Consider the following 25,983-nt stretch of genomic DNA (forward strand, 5'->3'; position numbering starts at 1 on the left):
AACCATTTTCAGTGGATGATATTTCGTGCCCACCCTGTATGTAACTGTCTTGGGCCGCTGTGGAAACGTATACAAGCGTGCATGATACAGCCAAGGAAGTAGTTTCCCGCCTGAATGACAAGTTGTGTTGTGACTTACTATCGGGCATGAAGGAACCACCAATTTGCGAAAAACAAACCACATGATCTGCTTACGCAGATGCAAGCAAGTTGGAAGTTGTCTGTCATTGACGGAAGCTGTTTTCTAGGGTAAATAGGAAGGCAGAATTTCACTTTGAATTTGTCTTAACAGAAGACTTTCCGGCGCTCTAACTTTTCCATATTTGTTGGCCACATTCAATTATTTTTTATTATTATTATTTGCTTTCTTCCCTCTTCTGCCACCTTTGCATAATCGCGAAAATCAGGGTGAAACGTCATGAGCTGTGAATGATGAAGGGACAATCACAAACGCATATGGACAGTACGCAACACAATTCCCACAGAGGATTATGCTGACCAAGTCCAGACGCCAGAGCCTTGTTACTCTGCCAAATGCAGTGCATTGTGTGCTACGTGGAAGAGTGGTTGGCCTCGCTTCTAAGAAGCGTTACCAAGTGTTTCACTATACGTCGCTCCTTTTTCTCGCCAACGAATAACCTCAATCTCATGGTTACCCCTGGAGTATAGACAACCAAATTAACATTACTGTGTAGCGGGTTTCGTAATTCCAACTGGTAAGGGGTCTCTGGCATGCTGCGCTTCCATACGTAGAAGGACAAGGGGGAGTCTACTTGCAATTCCCCCCTTCCCGTTTCGGTCTGTACTTTCATTAATTTCCTCTAATATCAGGCAATTCTCATCGTAGTGAGATCATTTTTATATATATATGTTTTGTTTATTTTTTTACAGATTGACTAACGTGGATAATTTTTGTCAGAATGAGTTAGTATTTGTATTTCTGTTGGTACTTCACTAGAGGTTATCACGCTGTACCTTTGCAGATACCTCGTATAAATTAAGTGTCACATTTACTACTTATACAGTTTCAGAATATCACAAAGATCAAATATATCGATTTTCAATTGTTTCAATAGACTGAATACCTAAGCAACATAATTTATACCGCGATAAACTAGCATTTAACGTTAAATTTGCTACATGTATGGCTGAAGCTTTAAGACTCTCTTTGTAACTGACATGTCGGTAATTATGCGATATCGGCCGAACACCTCTCACTCGTTTAATTCGTTAATTTTAGCACTGATACTTATTTATTCTGCATTGCGGTCAAGTTATGCCTTTTTCCATAAAATAGTGTCAACTTTTCATATTACGAGTCATTATTTGTCTTCCTTGTTCCGCTTGGGTAACAGACAATATGGCGTGCACTCATCATGGATCATCGCGCGTCGTGCTTGTGTTTTGTCGATTTGGAGGGGGGTATGTAGTGTTTCAACCTTCTTCACTGAAAAATACCTACTTTCGTGTTCATTATGTCATCACAAACTATTGACGGATAGCCCAAAAAAACATTCACGATAGCCCCACAAACCATTGACGGATAGCACCAAAAATTATTCACGATAGCCCCACGAACTATTGACGAATAGCCCCAAAAACCATTCACGATAGCCCCAAAAACCATTCACGATAGCCCCAAAACCATTCACGATAGCCCCAAAAACCATTCACAATAGCCCCACGGACCATTTCCGGCAAGGTTAGGTTGGGTTGGGTTAGGTTAGGTAAGCATAGTTATAAAAAGAAAAAAAATTATCGTAAAAAAAGGCACGTTTGGAAACACTGGCGAGACCACGTGACTTTCGACGCTCGCGCCATCTGCAGGTACATAATGGAAACAACGGCATAATGTTGTCGCTTTACAGAAAATGCAAGTTCCTTACATAAAAAGTGATTTTTTCTTGTTCTGCAGCATTCTATGGTGAAGTTTTCAGTTTCCGCGAAAGAAAATACCTCGAAGAAATTCGACAATGCTACAGAAACTGATTTCAGTAAGTAGTTTCTCCTGTAAATTTGAAGAAATCCGTTCGGGCGATATCATATTTACCGCAACGACTTATAAGATTTACAAGTCTCCTAAATATTGTACTTGTATCTGTAGTACTTAGAGAGATGACAATAGATGGCACGGTCTTCTGATACAGGGACTTTAAGACCAAAGCAACAAGCGACACTTGCTATTTGAAACAAACCCTTAGAAATAAATATATCTTTTCGTGCCGGAGTGATACTTGCAACGATCACTTCTTAATTATAATTTGCGATTTGAATTATAACATTAGCTTATAAGTAACGTGTAAGAAAGCACTAAGGCGAAGATATTACTTCTGCGCAATGCAAGAACGATTCAATTTTGATTATTTTTGTTACTTTCAACGCGCACACTATAGCAAAGTCAAAATTCCAACCGTTTATACAGCGCTCCAGCGAAAATGAATAACAAATCATAATTAACGGTGTATAAAAGAAATTATTACACATTTTCCACTTTTAATAGAAAGTGAGTTGTCTAACATGAAATTTACAATTGTAGTAAACATCTAATGATATTGTGAGGATCAAGTGAACCGTCACACGCTACAAGCTACATATGTCGCTTGTCTGTCACCTCGGTCAGTTGGTGAATGTTTCTCTACAGAATGGACGGTACTTATTTTCAGGCGTGCGCGCGAAATCCTTTTGTCGTTTGTCACTTCGGTCTGAGGGCTCACTAAGGAAGCGACTCTGGGTTTTCACACTGAAGTAAAAAGCGACATGTGCAGCTTGTACGAAAGGTTGCATATATTTGGGAAGGTTCATTTGCAGTGACAAGTGTCGCATGTTGCTTCTGGCCGAGCGCGTTGAGTTGTCGACTGTCATATGTCGCCACCGAAGTTCTCGGGTTCGAATCCAGTCATGGGTGGTCTTTTAGATCTAATCATCAATTATCATCATCGTCGCGAATAGCCAAAACTAACAGAAAAGCGAACTAAAACATAATACAAACACCAAGTGACTGGTGTCACTTGTAGTTTTGTCGCTTCTCGCTTGTCATACCGAACAGAAAGCTCTATTAGACAGTAACATAAGGATACTTTTTTCTGCTTTGCTGGTTAGTATTGTAAAAGGAATGTAAAATAACAACAATTCAAACATTATACTCGTGGAAATGGGCACGAAAGCTGGTCTGTACTTCAGCAAAATCTCCAATCAGAATCAGCAAGCACCACCAACTTGGAAAACCGTTCCAGAATCATCAAGGGGAGGAAAAAACTAAGAATTATCTGCTTCAACTATTATCGATAAACGAATTTAATCTCCAAAGACCTGCTAAAGTAATAACTTAAGTCTTCCTTTAGGGATTCATGGCTCGGAAACTGCGTATTAAAACTTGCCCAAAGTTCGGTTTAAGAGCGCGTCTCCCACCTAAAGTTGCGCAATGAATATTTTCTCCCTACCTTCCTCCCCGCGTTTCCTGCGTTACGCTTTTTCTCCTGAACTTTCCCAACAAGTTTCGAATTGCTCACGATATATATGTTTCCAGGAAATTTCAGGTTTCCCGAAAAAAGTCAAAATAACCTTTTTGAAATCAATATTGCGGTATTAGTGCCTCCTTAATGAAATCTGTGGTTGATAATTAGGGAAACTGAAGATGGAGCGATCAGATGTGTAAGGACAAAGGTTCCAGGTTCGAACCATGATTAATGTGTCGTTGAATTTGTTCCAGCGCCTCTTTATTTTATAATTTATAATTTATAACCCAATAGTTCGAAACGCGACATGCAATAACCGTAATAGAAAGTTTTGTTGGTTGATTTGGTATATTATAATTCGCCCTTCTGCCACACCGTGGCGGAGTGGTTAGCACAGCGCACTACGACGCCAGGGGTCCCGGGTTTAAATCCTGACCTGATCATGGGTGTTCTTTGTGAGTGTCCCTTCATCAATTTCATCATATCATCACTCGTCCTCATCTTCGCGATTAGCCAAAAGAAGCAGAAAAGCGAAGTAAAATAAACTAAATCAATCAACCAATCAATCTCTCTTTCTCCTTATTTAATTGTGTTTCTCTTTCTTGCTTGCTCCCTCTCTCTATTTGGCTTTTCCTTTATTGCTTTATCTTTCTCAATTTCTATCATTTAATCTCTATTTATCTATCTTCCGCTGTTTTTCTACTTCTTTCTATGCAAATTACCCTTAAAATGACGTAAGATTGCCATTTCTTTCGAGTAAAAAGTTATAAATATAGCCTACGAAGCAGCTATGTACCACTCATCCTTACAATCCCAGCTCCCCTCGAAAAAAAAATTCTGCGTACGCTAGTAAACAGCAGTATATTTAATACATATTTTAATGAAAACCTTGTAGTGGAACTTCAAAAATAATAACAATAAGAGAGCTAGTAGATGTCAGTATGGAGTTATTTTAATCATATGTCTTAAAAACTAGAAGCGTTAATTATTATGGAACAACGTAAAACGAGGGGTGTCAGGGGTGACTGTTCCACGTAGTACAACCTGGACTGCATTTTGCAGACTAACGAGGCTCTGGTGACTGGCTCTATGGCCAGTATAATTCTGTGTGTTGTCCTGTTTTTTTGTCCTTATGTGTGCTGAGTGCCCTTTTAAAGGCTCAGCTTTCAACCTAAGTCAGAATATTTTAAGATTTTAGTTATGGGACATTAGAGTTATGTTATTTGTTATGTTAAGGGGCTGGACCTCGTATACAGGGCGAGTCACCTAAAATTATCACCGGAAATATTTCATGAACAACAATAAATATTGAAAAACTGCTTTCGCAGATATAAAGGTATGAGAGGGGCTCATGAAATTAATGGACGCAATACGTTCAACTACGTAACGAAATACGGCTTTCAACACAAACTTAGTTTTTAAATGGAAACCCCATTTTATTTTTAGGTCATTTGATAGTACGGAAAAATTCATTAAGAATGGCGTTTGTTGCGTTGTAAAGTAAAATAGTTCTGAAGTAATTGTAACGTGAAGTTGACGCTTGAAACAAACGTTCTCACAAGTTGAGTCGTAAGATACATATCCATATTTTGACACCATTCGTGTATCGTAAAAAATATGTTACTCTTCTGCATACCGTGCGTTGTGTTTAGGAAAGTTGTTACGATCCAACAACTGCGGGTTACAAAAAATTGTGTAGTTTGTATATAAGTAAGCTTTGACAAATTATCTCAAAGGATGTGATATATCTTTCTGAGATTACAAATATTTGTACATTAAAAAGTATTAATTTTAAACATTCCACCATCAGTTACATACATAAAGATTAGTACATTAACATCTTCCTAATTTTTAATTGGCGTCCATTCATTTACGTCATAATTTTTAGTACAGCGGAACAATCAACTCTTCTCGTTTGGTCATGACAAATCTTCAAGTTTTCAACTTTCAAACTTTGCATCTTATACACGTACATTTTTATCTTTCTTTCTAATTTATTTATCAATTTTATCAAATGAAGCAAGAGCGTAACAAAGTACACGGATTAACCATACGTTTTTTTCAAACTCTGAAAAGGCCGAGGTGATACTTATCTATGGCGCGTGTAGGAAAAATGCAGCACAAAGCGTGCAGGCTGTATGCACGACGGCATTTGGACTCGGCTCTGCCGACAGGCATAGTGAGGATGCGCCTTCACGCTCAACTTCACGTTACAATTACTTGAGAACTACTTGACGTATTACAATGCAACAAACGCCATCCTTAATGAATTTTTCCGAACTTTCAAATGAGCTAAAATAAATGAGGTTTCCATTTTTAAAAAACAAAGTTTGTGTTGAAAATCGTACTTCCTTCCGTACTTGAACGTATTGTGTCCTCTAATTTCATGAGCCCCTCTCATATCTTTATATCTGTGAAAGCAGTTTTTCAATATTTATTGTTGTTCATGAAATATTTCCGGTGGTAATTTTAGGTGACTCACCCGGCATACTCAGTTCATCTAATGCTACAAAAATTTGTCATATATTCATACACGTCTCTATAAATACATTTTCATATGACTGTAAGGTACAAAAAAGGCTCTTGTTGTTCAATTATCACAGAACATACACCCAGTTACCCAAAGAAAACAAAATGATTCCAATAAAAGACTCGGATTCACGGACAAGGTTTTATACCGAAAGACGTACTTAAAGTGCGTCGCGTGGTCCATGAGACACATGCTCTGAATCTAAAAATCAGTGAGGGAAGTTGCGCCTGTGGCAAAATATGAAGCTATTGAAAAGGAGAGATGTGTGTTATTGGTTCCGAAATCTAGAGCGTTGTCATAGGCCGCAGGTTTCAGGGACTTCGCCACGCCCGTTGCGGGTTAAATTGTACTTTTACAAACAATCAACATTTTACTCTCTATTAAATGATGCGAGAGGGTGAAGTACGTTATTATTAATTATTAACGCACTGAGTATGAGATTTCCTGTGGGATATTTTATTTATTTAACTAACTAAATATTCTTGCATGTTTCATCATTTGATGTATCCTGCGACCTTTTTTGACATTAATAGCAAAAGCGAAGATAAAACAGATGAAAGATCAATACTTAGGCTGGTTCTCAAACCTTCGGTAGCGAGATGCTGACTAGGATACTCAATGCACTTGGCCGTCAAGATAGCTGACGATCCAATCACGATCAAGCTATGTCAGACCCCATTCCATATATTTTTTCTAGTAGTATGTGTCATTTATGTCCGGGAATTGAATGAAAAAGATTCAGACTACTGTTATCTAAAGCTTGCACTGTTCACTATGACTCGATGACGGAAGTCTGGTTTCAGTATGGACTAAGCCTCGTTATGGGAAGTTTGCTTGAAGTGTCAAAGGCTCGGTGTCTGGAGTATTGATTGATTCACTTGGTGTTTTAAGTGCACTTTATCACAGTAAGGCTAATCGGGACTGGACCTACAGTTTAAAGTGGGATCCGAACACGTATGTGACTTCATCGGGTATCGAAGGTGTCTGGATTAAGTCCTTATTAGGGAAATATGGTTTTCTTTGCGGTATGTGTGGATTGTATTTAGGGTGAGCTTCGGTGAGTCTCGAGTGCATTGCGATACATAATATCATTCTCTGCTCGCCTTGATGACGCAAGTAACGGTTTTGTTTTACAATACGTCGAGTAAGTGTGAAGTACCACAAATTATCTTGTCTCGGAAACGTATCGAGAAATTTCGACATATAATGTAATTTTTTGTTGTTATTAATTTTCTTTCTCGGTCTTGTCTGTTTGAGGTGAGCCCGAAAAAAATTATATTCCAATTGAATCTCTGTACCCATACCAATTGAAAAGCAAGATTGTGGCAAAAAAAACTGACCATAAGGACACGTCGACTTACTGGGGAATCCCCGCTTTCGCACCCCTTGAGAATCCCCTCCGCAAGCTTTCCTAACCATCTTTCCGCCTCGGAATAATAGTTTGAAAAGGGAAGAAGGAAAGATATGAGTAGGTGGATCGAGGAGAAGGGAAGGGATTTCCGTAAGGAACAAGGGAGAACGGAGATTTCAGAAGAGGGAAGGGGGAGTGAAAACGGGGACTCCCTATCTCTCCTGAGCCGGAAAACTGATCTCATTGAGTTTCTGCGTTTATCTTTTGTTACTATGGCGACGACCAATCAAGCGGAATTGCTACGTGCTAGATAACTTTGCATCCAATCAGGATGATGGAAATGTGTGACGTTTTAATGAAATCATATGATTGGCGGAGCGTGGCTAATGAAAGGAAGGTTGGTTTTCGTGGGTGTTGGATAAGGATTTGGGTCTCTCGCTTCCCCCTCCTTCGAAGACTCCGCTCCCCTATTTTTTTGAAGGTGGGAAATATGCAAGATATTTTGCTCTTTTCTTGGTATCGCCTTGTAGTGGCGCGTCTTACAAGAGCACTATTATGTTCTCGTCCTGAGATTTTCATTCAGGAAGATTTTTCCATTTCTGCACATATAAGGCCCATTCTTGTGTTGGGTAAAAGAAGATTGCATTTTATAATACTAGCTTTGTTACATGTATTTTAGCACTGTTCGCTATGAAATAAAGGAAATTACAAACATACAGGACAGGACCTGCATAATAAATTGCAGTTGTGTGCACGAAGAAATATGTTGTTTTTTATCAACTGTAAAATCACACATGTTAAAGAATTGGCCCTAGATTGAATTCCAGAAAACACTTCATAAGATTTTTAGCTCACGAAATTTGCTTTATCTGCAGGTATTTGTGTGTGAGTGTGTGTGAGTGTGTGTCCATATAGAAACTGTATTGCCTTTATTTTTAATTTGACTCTTCAGTTATCTTTCTCATTGTATTAGTAAAAAAATAATGATCACTGTAATAAATTGTATGACTCCTCGTATGCAAACTGTATTATTTCCATTGTATTTTCATTTGATTTTTTATTAATTTATTTTCTTTTTTTACTTTATTTCTCATTGATTTTTCATTTTTTTATTGTATATAATTAATTGTAAATAGAAACAATGACCATTGAAATTGATGGTTAGTGGAAGAGAAGGCCTTAATTTCGCCATGTGAACAAAGTCGTAAATACATCGTTAAAATTACATTATTTACAACCGTTAATATTTCGCTGTGATGATGAAGAATTACAAGCACTTGGAACTACTAATACGAAGGTCTCGGGTGTAAAACATGGTAAGTGACATTTTGGTTATTTCTGAGTTCACTAAGAAAAAAGGTTATTAGAAGCTATCCTGTAGATAAATTGTTTTCATGTCGTGTTTACAAATTTCACAAGGCTTTACTGAGTCCAATGCCAATTGTATGACATGGCAAGTTCACTCGAAATTTCAAGGATGGCACATTTTACTTTGTAACTCAAAAATTACTAAAATGTCACTTACCAAGTTTTATATCCCGAGTTCTTCAATTATAATATGATTCAATTATTATTATTATTATTATTTGCTTTATTTTACTTCGCCCTTTGTGCCACTTTTGGCTAATTTGCGAAGATGAAAATGAGTGATGATATGATGAAGTTGATGAATGGACACTCACAAACATCCATGCCCAGGCCAGGATTCGAACCCGGGACCCCTGGCGTCGTGGCGCGATGTGCTAACCACTCCGCTCCGGGGGCCGGCAAATTTAATTGTGAGGTATACTCTTCTGCAGATTTGATTTTGTAGGTTTTCTTTTCACCAACACAAAACAGTCTCTCTGAGTCGATTGTGTGAAGTATGTGCATAATTGTTTGTTTTTAAATCCTCTCTTTTCTAAGAATCCTGTGATATTCCAAACTCTATAAAAATATGCTTGCTCATATACCCTTCCAGCATTCAAGTCAATTTTCGAAGAGCTTACTTTCGTTGTTGTCTAAATATCAGTAGTAATAGATTTATGTAACCTAGCACGAAACTATTGCGGACATACTGCATATGTTCTATTATACTTCAAGCTGTTATAATCATAATAATAAGAAATGTAATTTTAATTAATTATTGTTGATCGACAATACTTTTGGGATACCCACAGCACGGGACTGGGATCAAAGTAATATATTTACACCACGCATTATAATATTTTATATAATTATAATGCTGATCGTATACTTGTAACAAAAAGAGTCTGTTACGTGTAGCATTTTCTTGATTCAGTTTAACCTTAAAAGAACACAGGACACGGTAGATTACAATTTTTAATTGTAACTTTACCTACTTATAATACTTGCATATCCAGATTTTTTATACTGTAGGTCCAAGACAGTACTATAAACCTTTTTCGAGCAGGCCTCATCCGCAGGAAGCTATCAACTCGGGTCAGCCCCGACACCTCACGACCTGTTGGGTGAGATGAGTCAAGGCAAGGATACTATAAACCTTTTCCTGCTCCCCCCAAAATAGGCAATAGTTAGGCTGGATAGTTCGATGAACTAACCGATCTCTAACTATAGCTTGACGTGAATTTAACCTGTAGCTCCAAGATAGTATTTTCAGAAATTGTACACAAACACTTTTCCGTTACAACTGATAACAGGAGAGTATGTTTTATAGGACCTTTCGTGGCTGATCGTTTGGATTGTTGTACATTTTCTTGCCCAGCTCAATAATATATAATTATGCCAATGGAAAGGCAACTAAAGCCTAAAATGCGAAACGCTACTTACAAAATGAGAAAATGTAGTATTCTCTGACAGTGTCGTCACCTATTGACACTTTTGGGAACAAAATGGGTAACACTAAGGTATAGTGAAAACACATTTCTTCAAATTTACAGGAGAAACTACTGACGGAAATGAATTTCTGTAGACTTTTGGAAGCTCGTGGAAGTGTTTTCTCCCTTCGTTCAACTTATTCGGCCGGTAAATCATGTATTTTTCGACATTAATGTATCTCCGGTGCACAATAGCTGTTGCCACCATTACCGTCGACTACGTGAATCAATTGTTCCGTGCGTTCGATTATGTAACCCCCTGTTAGTGTTGCAACCACGCGGTAGTTTTACAAGATGACGTGTGAGCGGTTTTATTTTTCAATTTAATTTTCTATGTTTGCCTAACCTAACTGAACCTAACCTAACCTTCTGTGAATGGTTTGTGGATCAATTTTCGCTTAAAAACCTTCTGTGAATAGTTTGTTCGGATTTTTTCGGTTAATAAGCGTTAGTGCAGAAACCACGCGGTAGTTTTACAAAATGGCGTGTGAGTGTTTTTTTTTTAATTTTTAATTTAATTTTCTGTTTGCCTAACCTAACTGAACCTAACCTAACCTTCTGTGAATGGTTTGTGGATTAATTTTCGCCTAAAAACCTTCTGTGAATAGTTTGTTTGTTTGTTGTTGTTGTTCGGTTAATAAGTCACTGCATATCAGCTGACGATAGACAACGTGAGTCAACATTTGCCCGCCATATTGTGTGTAAGAGAAAGCGAATTAGCAACGAACAATAAATACTTGTAATGTGAAAAATTACGCTTTTTTCAGTGAAAATAGCAAAATCCAACGTTCAAAAATGTTCCGCTATGCATAACAGGTAAGTAGAAATGTAAATAGAATTAGGAAATGAACGAGTGAAATGTGTTTTCATTATACCATACTGTTACCACAGAATGTTCAAAATGTACAAAATAGTGCTTAATGTTTCATTATGACGTAGGCTAATGTTTTGTTTTTACATGCCCGAAGGACTCAATATTTTGAAATCGTAAAGTGCAAAAAAATGTTTCAAGTTGTTCATCAAGGATAAGTAAGAGAAGTAGTAGTAAAAATAATACTGAACAGTGAGCGATGGCCTAATGGAACTATAATTATAGTTTATAAATTAATTATTATAAATTATATACTATAATCAATAGGATTTGGTGGGGATGGATTGCACTAGCAAGATACGTTAATCAGGTTTAACAGATGAAACCTTTATTCTCAGTTATGACACTACAGTTGCCAAAATAATGGTATCTTTTTTAAGATAAAGAATTGCAGAAAAAGAATTGATTACACAAGGTTGTTACGAAAGGTTTCAGTACCTTCAAAGCCCTCTTTCAAACTTCCAGAAAGTTTTATTGGATTTTACATTAAGAAGTTGTGTGTAACAATCAACATTAACACGTTAACTGCCATGTCTATCATAATGACCGAAACTGGCGCCTACCAATCACACCATGGTGGTCATTATGACCAAAATATGTGGCTTCACTTAGTTGTGCCTAGGGTGCCGTCAGCCACGAGTATAACAATGCTGCGGATAAGACATGACCAGAGTAAGATTTCATATCTTTCCAGGAACTTATATCTTACATTTATTATTGTTGCTGTTGTTATACAAATTATAAAATTAAAATTGAATTGAAAGTACTTCGACGTTGTGCTAAGTTCAGGCTTCACTCCACTATTTAAATAGAAACTGGATTCACCTTATATCCTTTCCAAAACAAATAATATTTTGTTGTTAAACAGTTGTTTGTCTTTTTGTACTTTTTCACGAAGCACATATATGAGAGACCACTGCTGAGTGTTCAATGTGTGTGCGTTGGGTAAAAGAAAATCGCTATGCAACCTGAAGTTCTACTATTTACAAGACAAAGCGTAAAAAAAATACGAAATCATGTAGTCAGTTTCTTGTAATTACCATATAGCTTCCATTACATGATAGGAGCAGTGGCGGTGACTAGGGGGCCGAGGGGGGCAGTTGTCCCCCTACTTTTTGCCGCTTTTGCCCCCGCACTATGCTAAATCTTATCTACAGAGGGAAATATGCTGCCTTTGCCACCCGGTTTTGAAATAGAAGGTGCATAAACAACAACGGAAAACAACCAGCTCGATACAACTCGCGTTAAATAATTTCCCAGGCACAACATATACTGAAAGCAACTAAATTTTTGTTGCAGTGCGATTTTGAGAACAAAGGAAGAGCAAGTAGGCGAGAAAATAAAACTGTTTTTATGAAAAATGCTAAAACAAAATTAAAATACATGAAACAACAAACACTGAGCTGTAGGTAATTATCAAAAACGCCACTGGAATAAACAAAAGTACAAACAATTTTTAACAACAATGGTGATGAAAGAAAGAAAACAGCCGCGTACAGATTGCCGCCACTACACGAAAGTAAATGCGATTTCTCTTTCTGGATGGATTGAATGTTGAATGCAATAATAGCGGTATCACTTCAATACCTAACATTCTACGCTCGAAGTGACAACATTGTCTTAATGATTACGGCCCGTTTTGTCTTATCCCGTTTCGCCATATTGCGTTTTCACCTCCCCCGATACAATTTGGCGTGATTTATGTGACACTAACTTTCTAAGGCGAAACGGGACATCCCATTTCGCCTTACGCTGTTTCATATTACTAAAAAAAAATTCCCACCAGGGAATATTATCGACATGAAGGATTATTATTATTAATGTATTATTAACCTAACCTAACCTAACCGACAGGACAATGGGAACCAAGGCAGGCAACATCACAAGCTCTGCGCTCCCATTATGAATTACCCTTCAGGTCGATAATATTCCCAGGTGGGAACTTTTTTGTGTGTAAGCAGAAACAGGATAAGGCGAAATGGGATGTCCCGTTTCGCCTTAGAAAGTTCGTGTCACGTAAATAATTTGAAATTCTATACCTGGAGGTGAAATCGCAATAAGGCGAAACGGGAGGACACGGTCTTAAAAGCACAACGTAATATGTTTCATTATGTTGAATATAAGTTTTGATCAGGGGGTGCTGAAGAGGGTGCGGAAGAAAAGTAAGGGGTGCACAAGCACCTCTTTGCACCCCCTGCCAATAACCCCTTGGCGCAGGAGTCTGTGCAGCAAGCGAACGAAAACAACTCCTCTGCGCAAGTAGTGTCTCGAGAGGGCTCGACAAACGAACAGGTGGGAGGGAACGGGATTACGTGGAGGGGGAAAGGAAATTGCAGTTCCCAACCATTGCAGCAGCGTGTATTGCTTCGCTCCGCCTACTCGCTTTCTCCCCCTTTATGCGCGGCCCTGCCCCAGAGATTCCCGAGGTAGAGTATAATTATGCAGCAAGAAACGTCACTAATGGACGAATGATGTTTAGCTTGATAGTCTGCTGTTCTGTAAATCTTTTAATAGAACATCGTAAATATTAGAATAACAAAGTATGTTCGCTTCCCTATCCTTTACAAAGCTGCAACTGTATTGGACGGCCAGTTTACACCAATACGAGTGCATGATACGAAGTACTCGGATGACAAGATGTAGATTTGAATCCATGATGGACATAATACGATATATATATACACGCATTGTTTCGCGTGCACTGCGTGAAGGGCAAAGCCTAACGACCGCCGTTACACAAATCGGCGATTGGTTGTATATCTTCCGAACTGGAGTCCTTTGAAAGAAATTGGGGCCACTAAAACCGAACAGTTTCCGTCTGATGAAGGATGCAGGCAGATATCTACTGATTGAGACTCGAAATCTGGTCCTGGGTAAATCATAGTTATTTTTAAATCCCTTCATTTTTTCACGTATCATCCAGTCATCCCCACAGTTGTGATTAACCTAGAAAAAGACGTAAAATAACAAAAATAAATTTTAAAAAATCATCAATATCCACACCCATGTTTGTCTTGGAAATGGTAAACATAAAATAGATTTTTGTTTCTTATATTAGAGCCGCGGTGGTCCAGTTCGTAAGGCGTCTGACTGTTACGCGGAAGAACCGGGTTCGATTTGCAGGGTGGCGTGGTTTCAGGTGGTGAATTTTTCCGGCCATGTCCCTGCATACTGAGGTCATTGTTACTTTAAGCCTCTAAGCCCTAGGGACATCTCTGAGGGGTGAGGCTGGTGGAGAGTGGTGCTGATCAGGTCAACTCCAAAAATTCCCTAGATCGCGAATGTGTAAGGTTATATCCCCGCCACCACCCATATATCTCCAGGGCACATGCAATGTGCAAGGAGTGGCTTAACCATTTATAATTCCATTCTCATCAAGGTGTGTGCCTCCTTCAAAATCCTATGACGCAATGCGCGTTAAATACCCTCCCACTGGGGACCCATGGTGTTGAGACCACAAATGTTGGAAGAATCACTTCCTACCTCTAGTAGGAATGACCATGTCCTGATAAAATTTTATCCTAACATCGGATAGTTTTCGGATTATTCCGAAATCTTAATTATCCGGACATCCCACAGGTCTATTCGGATTATCTTAATTATCCAGATATTCGGAATATCCTATCCGGATGTGTGCAATATCAGGACATTTTTATTGTTTATTCGTTTTATGGGCTATCAACATATTCTTTTATTAGTCATTTTCGTATTTCACTGTACGTATTTTCCACACATCCATCAAATATGTTCTATCTGAATATCCGACTTATTTGAATTATCCGAATGGCCTAATTATCCGGATTTGTAAATTATCCGTAGCATCCGAAACGGATATTGAATAATTTGAAATCCGGATATCCGTTAATCTCTAGGTGCCTCTCTGGTGGCATAGTCCTGCCCAGGAGAGTATATTGTAGGCTAGCTAAAATACAGAAGAAGTTGAAGTTGGTGACCTCATTTCTTATGAGTTGGCAACCTGATTTCTTTGGAGTTGGAAACCTGATTTCTTATGAGTTGGCAACCTGATTTCTTATGAGTTGGCAACCTGATTTCCTATGAGTTGGCAACCTGATTTATTATGAGTTGGCAACCTGATTTCTTATGAGTTGGCAAACTGATTTCTTAGGAGTTCTATTCATAGTCTAGGACCACGTGACATAGTGAGATAGCCCAAATCTTGGACTCAGTATAGCCACTGGTCCTAACATTGTCGCCTTGCAATCAAGGCGTCTCTGGTTTGATCCGCGTGGTTCGTAGGTCCAGTCCCGGTTAGCCTATCTGAGCATGAAGTAACGTTAAAAGACACATTGAGTCTTCTTTGAAATTTGGCGCCAAAAAGTGGAAACGCAATCCGAGTGGTTTTCCGGACGATATAAGCATTCCGCCACCTGAACGACGCGATACGTGTCGGCAAAGGGTTTTTTGTCGGCGACATGTTGAGCTGTTGATGGCGTTCCCCTGCGCAGCGGAATAACTTTGCTCTCTCTCTTTCTGCTCACCTCACCCTTCGCTCTGTTCGCATGCTCTCTCTCTCTCTCTCTTTCGCTCTCCGTGTCTCACTCCTGCCACAGAGAGGGAGGAGGGTCACACAGCTGACAACAGTGCAACCGGCAACAGTCTCTGCTCGTTCATCGTCGGCAGAGCAACATACTGGAAGATCTCCGCAGCGGACCTGCCCGAAGATTGTCGACAGCCGAGCAACTCGTCCACTTTTTTCCAGGAATCTTTGACGTCAGCAGTCATCCAACTTGCACAGGTATGTCACTTTTCTTTTACACGCCTAGAGAGCGTCGCGGCGCCGATTCATCATCCTCAAGTTGTCGACACGGAAAAAGCGAACGCGCTTCGACTAATCGAATCGTAGTGCATGTTTAATTGACTTAACTTTCTTCTGTAAAAATATGGCCGCCTCTTCCTTTTTTCTTCATTGCCCGCATATCGCGCTACATTAATGCACACTTCAGGCGATGCCTAAGCTGGACAGGGAACCCTTAAAGGAAGGCTGGGGGATGGGGGAGAGAAATAAAACGAAGGGATTGGTTGATGATGACCTGACGGTGCTGAAGGATCTCCCGAAGACGTGACGGAGCGAAAAGTGGGCGGAGTGTGCGAAAGCGGAAGAAAGGCTAACAATGTGTGAATGGGGGAGGGGGGGGTTAGAGGGGGGGCTCATCTTCAAGGGTCAATGGAGTGGACATCGGATTTTGAGAGGGATCCCTTGCGTTTTGGCACACTTCGTTACCTTCTGTGAATTGCTTGCTCCACTTTTGGGTCTCTTCGGAACGGGCAGTGTCTCTTAAGTTGGTCAACACAAGGCGAATAATTTCCAAGCTTCAGTCAGGAATTCCACTATTTTGCAAACATAATCCGAAGTTTATAAAAATGAGTTTTCTTCGATATGGAATCACTATTTTGCTTTGCGATATTACTACCTGAGCAGACGTCCCAAGTTCAAATTGTACCTCATAATCATTTTCTACCTAGAGACTTAAAAAAAGCGACATAAAATAACAGAAATAAAAAGTACAAAATAGGGTAGCAGCTAATCAAATGGCCTTTGGTTCGATTCCCAGTGAGGTCACATTTCACGGTTACGATTCCAATCGAAATATAGACGCAGGTCAGATTACAATTTCCATTCAGAAAATGAGATTTTATAAAAATTACATCAGTGGAAACATAGACATTTAAACGTTACCATCTTAAATAATGTCACAGATGCTGACCTCAAAAAGTTTCGAGTAATTTGTAGAAAAACTTTAACTTCACATCTTCACATCTCCGTGAAAACATAAACTAAGTATTCGGATTATCTTTCAACATTGTTTTTACATTCCGAAAATTCCTTAACGTAGAATCAATATTGTTCTCACAAAAAGTTTGAGCAAACTTTGTTTGTTGTCAATTTCATTCTCAAATTGGCAAATTCAAAATTTTGTGAAACGTGTCCCCATCTGGCGTCAAACTCTGAATCTCTTTATTACAAGGTGATAGTGTTATGACTACGCCACCGGGGAAGCCATTGTTTATTTGTTTATTGGTTACTGACGTAATTACATCAATATTTGAATAAAGACACGTGCAAAATACACTGTTATGAAATAAATTTAGTAGATTTTAGAATTATCGAGGACATTCTATCTTTCGATTCTCATATGCCTAAGTGTCTCTTAGAACAAAAAAATGTTGGAGTTTTTATCCAATTCAGAGACCGATAAATAAACATTTGGTTGTAGAAGTTTGGTCCGAGACGTCCTAAGTTTGATTGCTATCGGGCATGCATTTTTCATCATGTTGGTCTAGCATTCTTCTTTGTAACTGATCAGTCGTGGTTGATTCGTGATGCATTGTTTGGGCTCTTGACCACTGTTTTATACCAACGTTTCAGGAACTCGCTTTATTCCCGTCTTGAGATTAGTGTAGTGTTATGTGGTCATGTGGCGGCAGTTCCCGAACGGAGGGTGTGTTTGGGGACAGTCATCATGAGAGGTGATATCTGGGAAGATTATTTAGTGGTAACAGAGGCTTCATCTTAATTAGCTTCGTCGTTAAATAAACCATCCACTTATTTTATTTCAATTTCCGTCTTGCACTCAGTTTCAAGCAATCAAAGTTGGTCTGTCTGCTCATATTACTTGAAAAGGTGCAACCTCAGCCACCGCTAAGTAATCCTCGCTTACCACAAACATTACTGCTTTCTCCAAATATAATCTGTATTCGAGGACTATCCATATAACCATATAACACCAGGGCTTTAGTCGAGGGTATACTGCGGTATGTATAGCTATGCCGTATACCCTCTTGTTAGGATAACTCTTTAGTGTATACCTTCGACTTTCGTTTCGTTTATAAATTTATTCATTTGGTCATTACTTCAGCGAACTTTTTGTGGTCAAATACATATAATGTTATGTGATCGGGAACATAATGTTGCGAAGGCCCACCAGCTGATTAGTTTCAGCGTCAGAAATATGAAGAGATATGGTTGGAAATCTCTCATGCTGCAAATGACACTAATTCAAGAGTTTGTGCAAAACGTTCTAGTAACAATTGTGGTGACGTATCAAAATAGGCACTTTGGAGTGTTTACGTTTAATGTAGCCTTTACATTTAAATGCAATCAATAAAATACGCGTTTCATATTATTTTTATTATAATAAATGTAATATGTAATGTAATTCTCTATTGTAATATGCCTCTTTTATGCCAATCATCAACATCAGTATTCTGTCATGAATGACATTCATGTTCTAAGTGCATTACTTTCTGTTGTGTATTTGGAACACATGCAGATCTCACACAAGGTGTCGAATACATTATAAATGATATGCACGCATAATTCAACATTATTTAATTGACCACAAATTACCATTCAACAAACTATAATGAACTCCATTTATACAAGACAAAATGCAATCTCTTATTACCCACATCTCAACAATTTCAAAGGTCTTATAAGCGCGCGCACATACGACACTTTCGTTCATATCATATCATATCATAATCCAAAGTTGATGGGAACATGGTCTCCACCTAATGTTTTGTGAAACTCAGCGCATACCTTTTGAAAATTGTAGGAAAACAGACAGCATTGTATAACACCCTACACTATCCTGAACATGGAGGCAGAATGAATTTCTGAAACGTTGCTACATAAAAACCAAGTACAATGGTTATAAGCTCAAACAATTCTTCATGGTTTAGTATTGTCATGAATGGAACAAAGAATTCGAGGTATGGTCTAGCAAGCCAACAACGACTGGCGAATGGAGTCGACTCGCTGAACTCCCACGGAGAGCTTTCGAAATGTCGTAGGGCCGAAATAATGTGTACGTCCCTGTGTCAAGTAAAAGAGTGTCAAAACTGGCATTGCACGCAACGATTATTAGCTAGCGGATCTGCGGTTTTGCTAGGATCTGAAATACTGAACTATAAACACGGAAAACAAAATAGATCAAATTTAACATATTAACGTCAAAGATATCAACTGACATAGCTGTGCGTACAATTGTTTCTTGGTTCGTCGTTGATCAAAATTGATGCATTGTTAATTCATCAGCTGAACACGACACGTTAATATGTATCAAGACACACACTGCAATGCTTTTTTGTACTTCAGTCAAACTTTAATGCATTAAAGCGTTTCTATTGAATTATTAATTGATACAACTGGATTCTTGTCCATGCATTTTCTTCTATTCCTCTTATCATTCTTGTAAATTTATTGCTAAAAATCTGGGGGAAATGTTCTCTCACACAGAAAGTTGAAAATTACTAATATTTACTACGCTACGCAATATGTAACATTATTTTTGCATTTCGATCAAGTAAACCTTATTGAAAGAATTCTCATGGAGTAAATGTATTTTAAGAATTCTTTGGAAGAAAGACTATAAAATACATTATGCCTTTTTATGGCTCGAGTAATGTATTAATAATATTTAGACAATGAGATGAATATTAGTGCATATTCAATGTATGATGCATTTAGATGTTAGCTTGAAGCTACAACTTTTATGCACCTCTTTGGTTTTGTTAATGATGTCACTTTTCTTTGGTTAAGTAGGATTGCAAGACAGGTTAGCATTGTAATTCTTCGTAAGTAATTGCCACGGGGCGTCGCGAGGGTGACATTGTCATCCTTCAATTGTTTATAGAAAATGTAAAAATGCATAAACCTTAGGGTTATGATAGTAGATTTTGTACTAATATGTACGCGTTAACTCGAAATGTAGAGTAAAATATACAAATAAAGTTCTGAGAGATTTTCAAATCGGATTTTCAAAATTCCAAAAATATGTTCTTTAGAACGAGAGGTCAAATGACGTAAGTTGTTGGCCAAAATGTTCCGTTAAGTTTAAAATATTTTTGTGGGTTGACATGGTTGAAGTTATATTATTGTGATGCGGTTCTGACGCTTTTGTCTAATCGCGACATTGAGGATGAGTGATGATTATATGAAATTGATGAAGGGACACTCGCAAGGAACACCCATGACGGGCTTAAGTATAATTGCATAGTGTGCTGCGCGAAACTTCCTTTGCTTCTGCTGGTGAAGTACCGCGTCTGTAGTTTTAGAAAAGAAATCTAATCTACTGTCACGGAAAGCCAGTCGATAATCAGTCAGAAGCCATGGTTTCTGCAGCAAACCAGGTGCGACTAAATATTGTAGGATTGCCCGTACGTCAAAGGGACACACGTCGAAGCGTACTGATTCTATCAACAAATGTGCTACTGATTTATTTCTAAAAATGGATTGAGTTGCTCGCATTTTCTGGTCCGTTCTTTAACTGTTTAAGTAACATACGCTATATTTTACCAGCAGGACAAAATAAATAGTTCCGGTCGGCATACCTTGCCGCGAATAAATTACTAAAAACTAGCAACAACCTACTTAACATGGAAATTAACATTGAAGTCAGATGGCACAACGTTCCTTTAATACGGACAATGTCAATAATATACTAATAATAATAATAATAATAATAAATTTTCTTTATTCAGCGGGCGAGGTTCAGCCAAGGGCTGCTCTGCCACCTAACCCTTGTCAATATGATAATACATATGAGATTATTATAAACTTATGGAGCAGTAAGCTAAACGTAAATAATAATAATAATAATAATAATACAAATAAAAAAAATTAAAAATTAAAAAATGAAGAAAGAAAAAAAATACATAGGAATTAGTTGCATACAAAAAAAGAAGTGTAACTAGAAATACAAAAGACAATAGTAATAATAATACAATAATACAATTCCTTTTAGTGAGTGACTTGATACCTTCAGTATGTGCCCCGACTCTGCCATTGTTCCATTAACAGCAGATCTTTTATTTTCCCTTTGAAATATAATGGGTTGTCTACACTAGAGATATTTACAGGCAATGCATTCCATGCTTTGGGAGCCGAAAAGGAGAAAGATGATTTGTAGGCCGTGGTAGAGTGATGGGGTAAATCGAAGTTGTTCCGCTTGCGGGTAACATACTGATGGATTTCCCTACGGAAATGCATCTTCTCAAACAGGTACTGCGGTTTACCTTCTGTCAGTATGCGGCGTATAAAACAGAGATAGTGCAACTTCCTTCTGTTTGCCATGGTAAGAACCTGATTATTATTTAAGAATGGAAGAATATGATCGGATCTTTTTGCTTGAAAAATGTATCGGAAGCAGGCATTTTGCACCATTTGTATTTTTTTACTGAGCTTTTGCGAGAGTTGAGGGCCGTAAACATTATCACAATAGTCGAACAAAGGGTAGATTAATGCTAATTTGTATTGACTGAGAAACGGGTTGATTTTCTATTTGTGTTCGGTTACTCTCAAAGTGGAATTCCTACCACTTAGATTAATCGTGACGATGGAGATTAAAAGACAAACACGATGAAATCAGTGTGGACTCGAACCCACAGTCTTGGACAGCGATATTGCGGTTGAGTACTCAAGACGCTCGCCTGACGGACGGGGTTTTTCACGGCGTTCAATAACAATGTTTGTTCAATTTGAAATCTAAGATGAAATAAATTAATAATTAGAGTGAAGTAATCAGTTCTTGCATACGTTTCCAAATGTTTGTTCTTGTAATTTATACGTATATGTATGTGTGTGTGTGTGTGTATGTATATTGTAGTGCATACTTTTGTTTTAAAAAGAGGGAATCATCCTTTGTAGTGTATCTAATAAAGTTGCAATTTGTACATTTGTCGCCAAGGGTAGGTGAATGGCCGACAATCAAACAAAGGATCTGGGTTCAAATCACAGCTCGGACAAGGATGTTCCATCCCGTTCAGCTCTTCATGAATTTCATCTGATCATGATTCATCCTTATCGTTGCAATGAGGCTAAAGATTTAGTAAAGCATCACAAGATAAGGAAATCACAAGGAAAATACTACGACAGGCACTATTTTCACCTTTTTTAAAAGTTAAGCTCGGTAGTGAAAACTCTGAACCTTAGTTCATTGGCGTAACTTTTAAGGACTGTTCGACGATAATTTCGCCGTAATTAATGATTATTTTAGATAGTGATAGCCTTACCCGAGCCCCCCCCGACAGTGTAGTGGTTACGCTGTCGCCTTGTAATCAAGAGATCCGAGGTTCGATCCCCGGTGGAGGCACACTGCACAGTGGTTCGGACCCAATTTACACTGTAGCTCCTGTCCCGATTAGCCTGCGTGAGCACAAACTATAAATTATACGTATCTTAAGTTCAAATTAAATACAGACACTAGAATAACGTGTTGGACAAAAACTAGATATCTCGACATACTGACGTACACGTATCTCTGGCTGTTGTTGAAGAAAGACCAATGAAAAACTCCTAGCATAACTGTTTTTGTTTTGTTATTTATATTAGCTAATTCTTATTTTACTTCGCGTTTGTGTCCCTCAATCGCGACGATGAGGGTGAATAATTTGAAATTGAAGTAGACACGCTCTCAAACCCATGCACAGACCGGCACTATAACCCGGAACATTTGGTATCAAGATCACGAGTCGAACACTCAACCACCCCCACTCGGTAATCTGTGGCGGAGTGCTCAGCGTAGGACGCTATGAATCCAGACGTCCTAGGAATGAATCCTTGTCAAGGCGCGAGAGTGTTGCTGTGTTTGTTCCATCATAACTCATCAGTTCATTCTCATCGCAAAATTTCGAAACAATACAAGTAGAATTATAAAGATGTGTCCTGCATTGCCTCATCAAAAACTGGTTCTCAATGTTGTGCTTCTTGTATTGGTCGCGATGTTCGTGTCTTTTGCAGCTATCTTTACCCGGCGTTGCCCGGGTATTTATTTATCCCAATCTTCTATTAGACAGGAAATTAATGAATTCTAACTATAGTGTAAAATGAACTTGGAGTTGAACAGCATTGGGAGTGTCACTATTCATCTCAGCGGCCCCGAAAACTATGGATTCCACACTACTATCGGTCGTTTTCGATTATTTTTACATGTCACCCCCTTCCCACCCCCACCCCTAGGGGTGCCAAGGGTGTCTTGGAGTTGAACGGTATTGGGAGAGTCACTATTCATCTTATCGACCCGAACAACTATGGATTCCACACTAATATAGGTTGTTTTCGATTATTTTTACATGTCACCCCTTCCCATCCCCCACCCCCAGGGGTGCCAGGGGTGTATTACCCCCACAGTATTTCTTTCCAGATTGTAAGTCATATGTACCAAGTTTGGTCATCGTAAAAGTCACCAATTAGCTTAGAGACTCCGAAAACTATGGATTCCACACTAATAGGTCATTTTTGACATTTTATTTTTCACCTCCTCTTACCCTCCATCCCGATAGGTGATGAACTTGGAGTTGAACGGCATTGGGAGTGTCACTATTAATCTTAGCGACCCCGAAAACTATGGATTCCACTCTAATATCGGTCGTTTTCGATTATTTTTACATGTGACCCCTTCTAACCCCCACCCCTAGGGGTGCCAGGGGTGTCTTACCCCCACAGTATTTATTTCCAGATTGCAAGTGATACGTGTACCAAGTTTGGTTGAAATCGCTCCACGCTCGAGAGTTATGTCAGAACAAACACACACACACGCACACATACACACATACATCCATCCATAGATATTAGATTGATGAAATTCTTATTAATTTTGATAGCAAATAGGGAAAATGTAATGGCTTATTTAGATATGTGCATGATAATGTCTCAAATACTCAAAGCATTACCGTTAAAATGTAATGAAGGTTTAAAATGGTTCAACTTATAATCACGTACATATTATAAATCGAACCACTAGTATTATAGATTAGACTCCCAGTGTTGTAAATTGTACGTACCACGACTAGTAATGTTATTAGCGGATTTAATGGGAGAAGTACGGGGCACGTGCGTTTCCAAAATAGAAGACTAATTATTTTAAAAAGTATTGATAGGATTCTGTTACTACGGAAAATGTTGGAGCACTACTTTTTCAGAATAATCCCGCCTACCCGATGGCGCTGTGGTAGCGTCGTCGCCTTGTAATGAAGGAGTCCCGGGTTCGATACAAGGTGGAGGCACATCTCACTTTAAATTGTAGGTCCAGTCCCGATTAGCCTTACTGTGCACAAACGGACTTAATACACCAACTCAACCAACCAACCAAGTAAAAGAATCCGGAATACATTAATCGGGAGTACATTTACTAGTCAGTTATATAAGTGGACACCGGAAATGAAATTTGGAACTTACCGGTTACAAGGCCCTTACACAGCGGACACAAAGCAGGAGATCAATATTTTCCATGTCTGTGACAGTTTCACCTGACGAGATAAATTCTCAAGCTTATCCCTTTCTGTCATAATTGTTAATATAAATAACTAACAACTACAAAATTCTACAAATTCTATCACCTTGTAATCAAAGATTGCTGGATTCGTTTCCTCATGAAAGTTCAGATTCCACTTTAAAGGTCCGGTCTCATTTAGTTTATCTTACTACAAATTGGCCTTAAAACAAACCCTTGTAATTGTCCTCAACTTAATATTACATTACACGCGTACACACATACACACACATGAGGTCGTAGAGAAAGAATTACACACAATGTATTGGCATCATGTGCTTACAGCATAATCTGCGCTTTTCCCAGAAAAAAACTAGATACGCCTATGAATTGGTTTCCATTGATTGATTGATTTAGTTTATTTTACTTCGAATTTCTGCCACTTTTGGTGAAGATGATAATGAGTATTGATACGATGAAGGTGATGAAGAGAGACACAAACAACACCTATGCACAGGCCGAAATTCGTACCCATGTGCCCTGGCGTCATCTATGAATTGAAGCATTAGTAAGAGAAAAATATACGTGGCCATAATATACGAACTTAAACTATTGGAAAATAAGAAAAAAATATTTTCCTTTATGCAAGATGTAAGCGATTTATGGTTGTTTAAAAATTGCTTTTAGAAACAACAAAACGTCGAACAGAATAATGTGGGTGAAGTAAGGAAACCATAAACTTTCATGATTTTAATAGCTACAAACAACGTAAAACAATACCTTCTTTGTATTGTTACAATTTCATTTCAGAATTGGCAACAGTGATGTGCGTCTACGTGTAAACAACGATAGTCTACATTCAACACTTAGACTATTTTATACACGTAGATTACGTAATCTATGTAAACAACATGGCGAAAGGTGATAACTTAGCAAAGGGCGCCGTGGAATTAAAAGAAAATTATACTGCGGATCAGTTGCCGATGTGTGAGAACTTTTCATACTCTTCCTTCCAAACTCGAACAATTTCTCATCCAGGAAGAAACCTAATATAGGAAATATTCTAGTGTTTTATGGGGGGAAAAAACATTTTTGCCTCACGACTGCCATCTGTTGTTGTTTTTCCATACTATTTAACTTCTTCAATAGTTGGTAATAGAAGAGAAGATAAATTTTGTTGTAAATGGGATTCTTTTCATTTCGTTAGGAACCAATATAGTTGAAAATGTCACTTTCCTTTCGTGAAACCCCTGAAAATTAATTTTAATGCACTTTAGATTGTCTACGTAGTCTATGTAAACTACAACCCAATGTAATCTACGCTTAGATTACGTGTAGACAACGCATGTAGACGTAAACTTATAGTCTACGGCACATTACTGATTGGCAACTGCTGTCTACACTCATCGAAGTAAACAAGTTTCTCCTTTCAGACATGTACGGAAACAGACAGAACTTCAAATACGTGTCATTTTCTCTGCCTTGTTCTCTTCGCAGATCGCGCAACACCAGCTAGTCAAGGTTTCATACATTGTAAATTTAGCAAATTTCTTGACATGGCCTCCTCTAGGTATCTTGTCTGAAATAATGTATTTTATGATGATCACTACAGTGATGAATCGCGGCTTCTGTTTCACTTTTGTAAAATTGGAACGGCTGATAGTAAAGCTAGTAGCAGGCACATTTGATTTTTGTTGCTTTTATTTTT

At 38.4% G+C, this 25,983-nt stretch overlaps 1 protein-coding gene across 1 annotated transcript in view; it reads left to right on the forward strand.

Moving 5' to 3' along the window:
• Positions 1–15,665: 15,665 nt before the first annotated feature.
• The window catches only part of LOC145989269 (paired box protein Pax-6-like), a 278,537-nt gene continuing 268,219 nt past the window's right edge, over positions 15,666–25,983 (forward strand). The window contains exon 1 of the mRNA XM_083124594.1: positions 15,666–15,799. The gene's annotated coding sequence lies outside the window, so the exon portion shown is untranslated. The remainder of the gene's footprint in view (positions 15,800–25,983) is intronic.

This window comes from Lepisma saccharinum, chromosome 6 (assembly GCF_977018435.1).
Source record: "Lepisma saccharinum chromosome 6, izLepSacc3.1, whole genome shotgun sequence".
NCBI lineage: Eukaryota > Metazoa > Arthropoda > Insecta > Zygentoma > Lepismatidae > Lepisma > Lepisma saccharinum.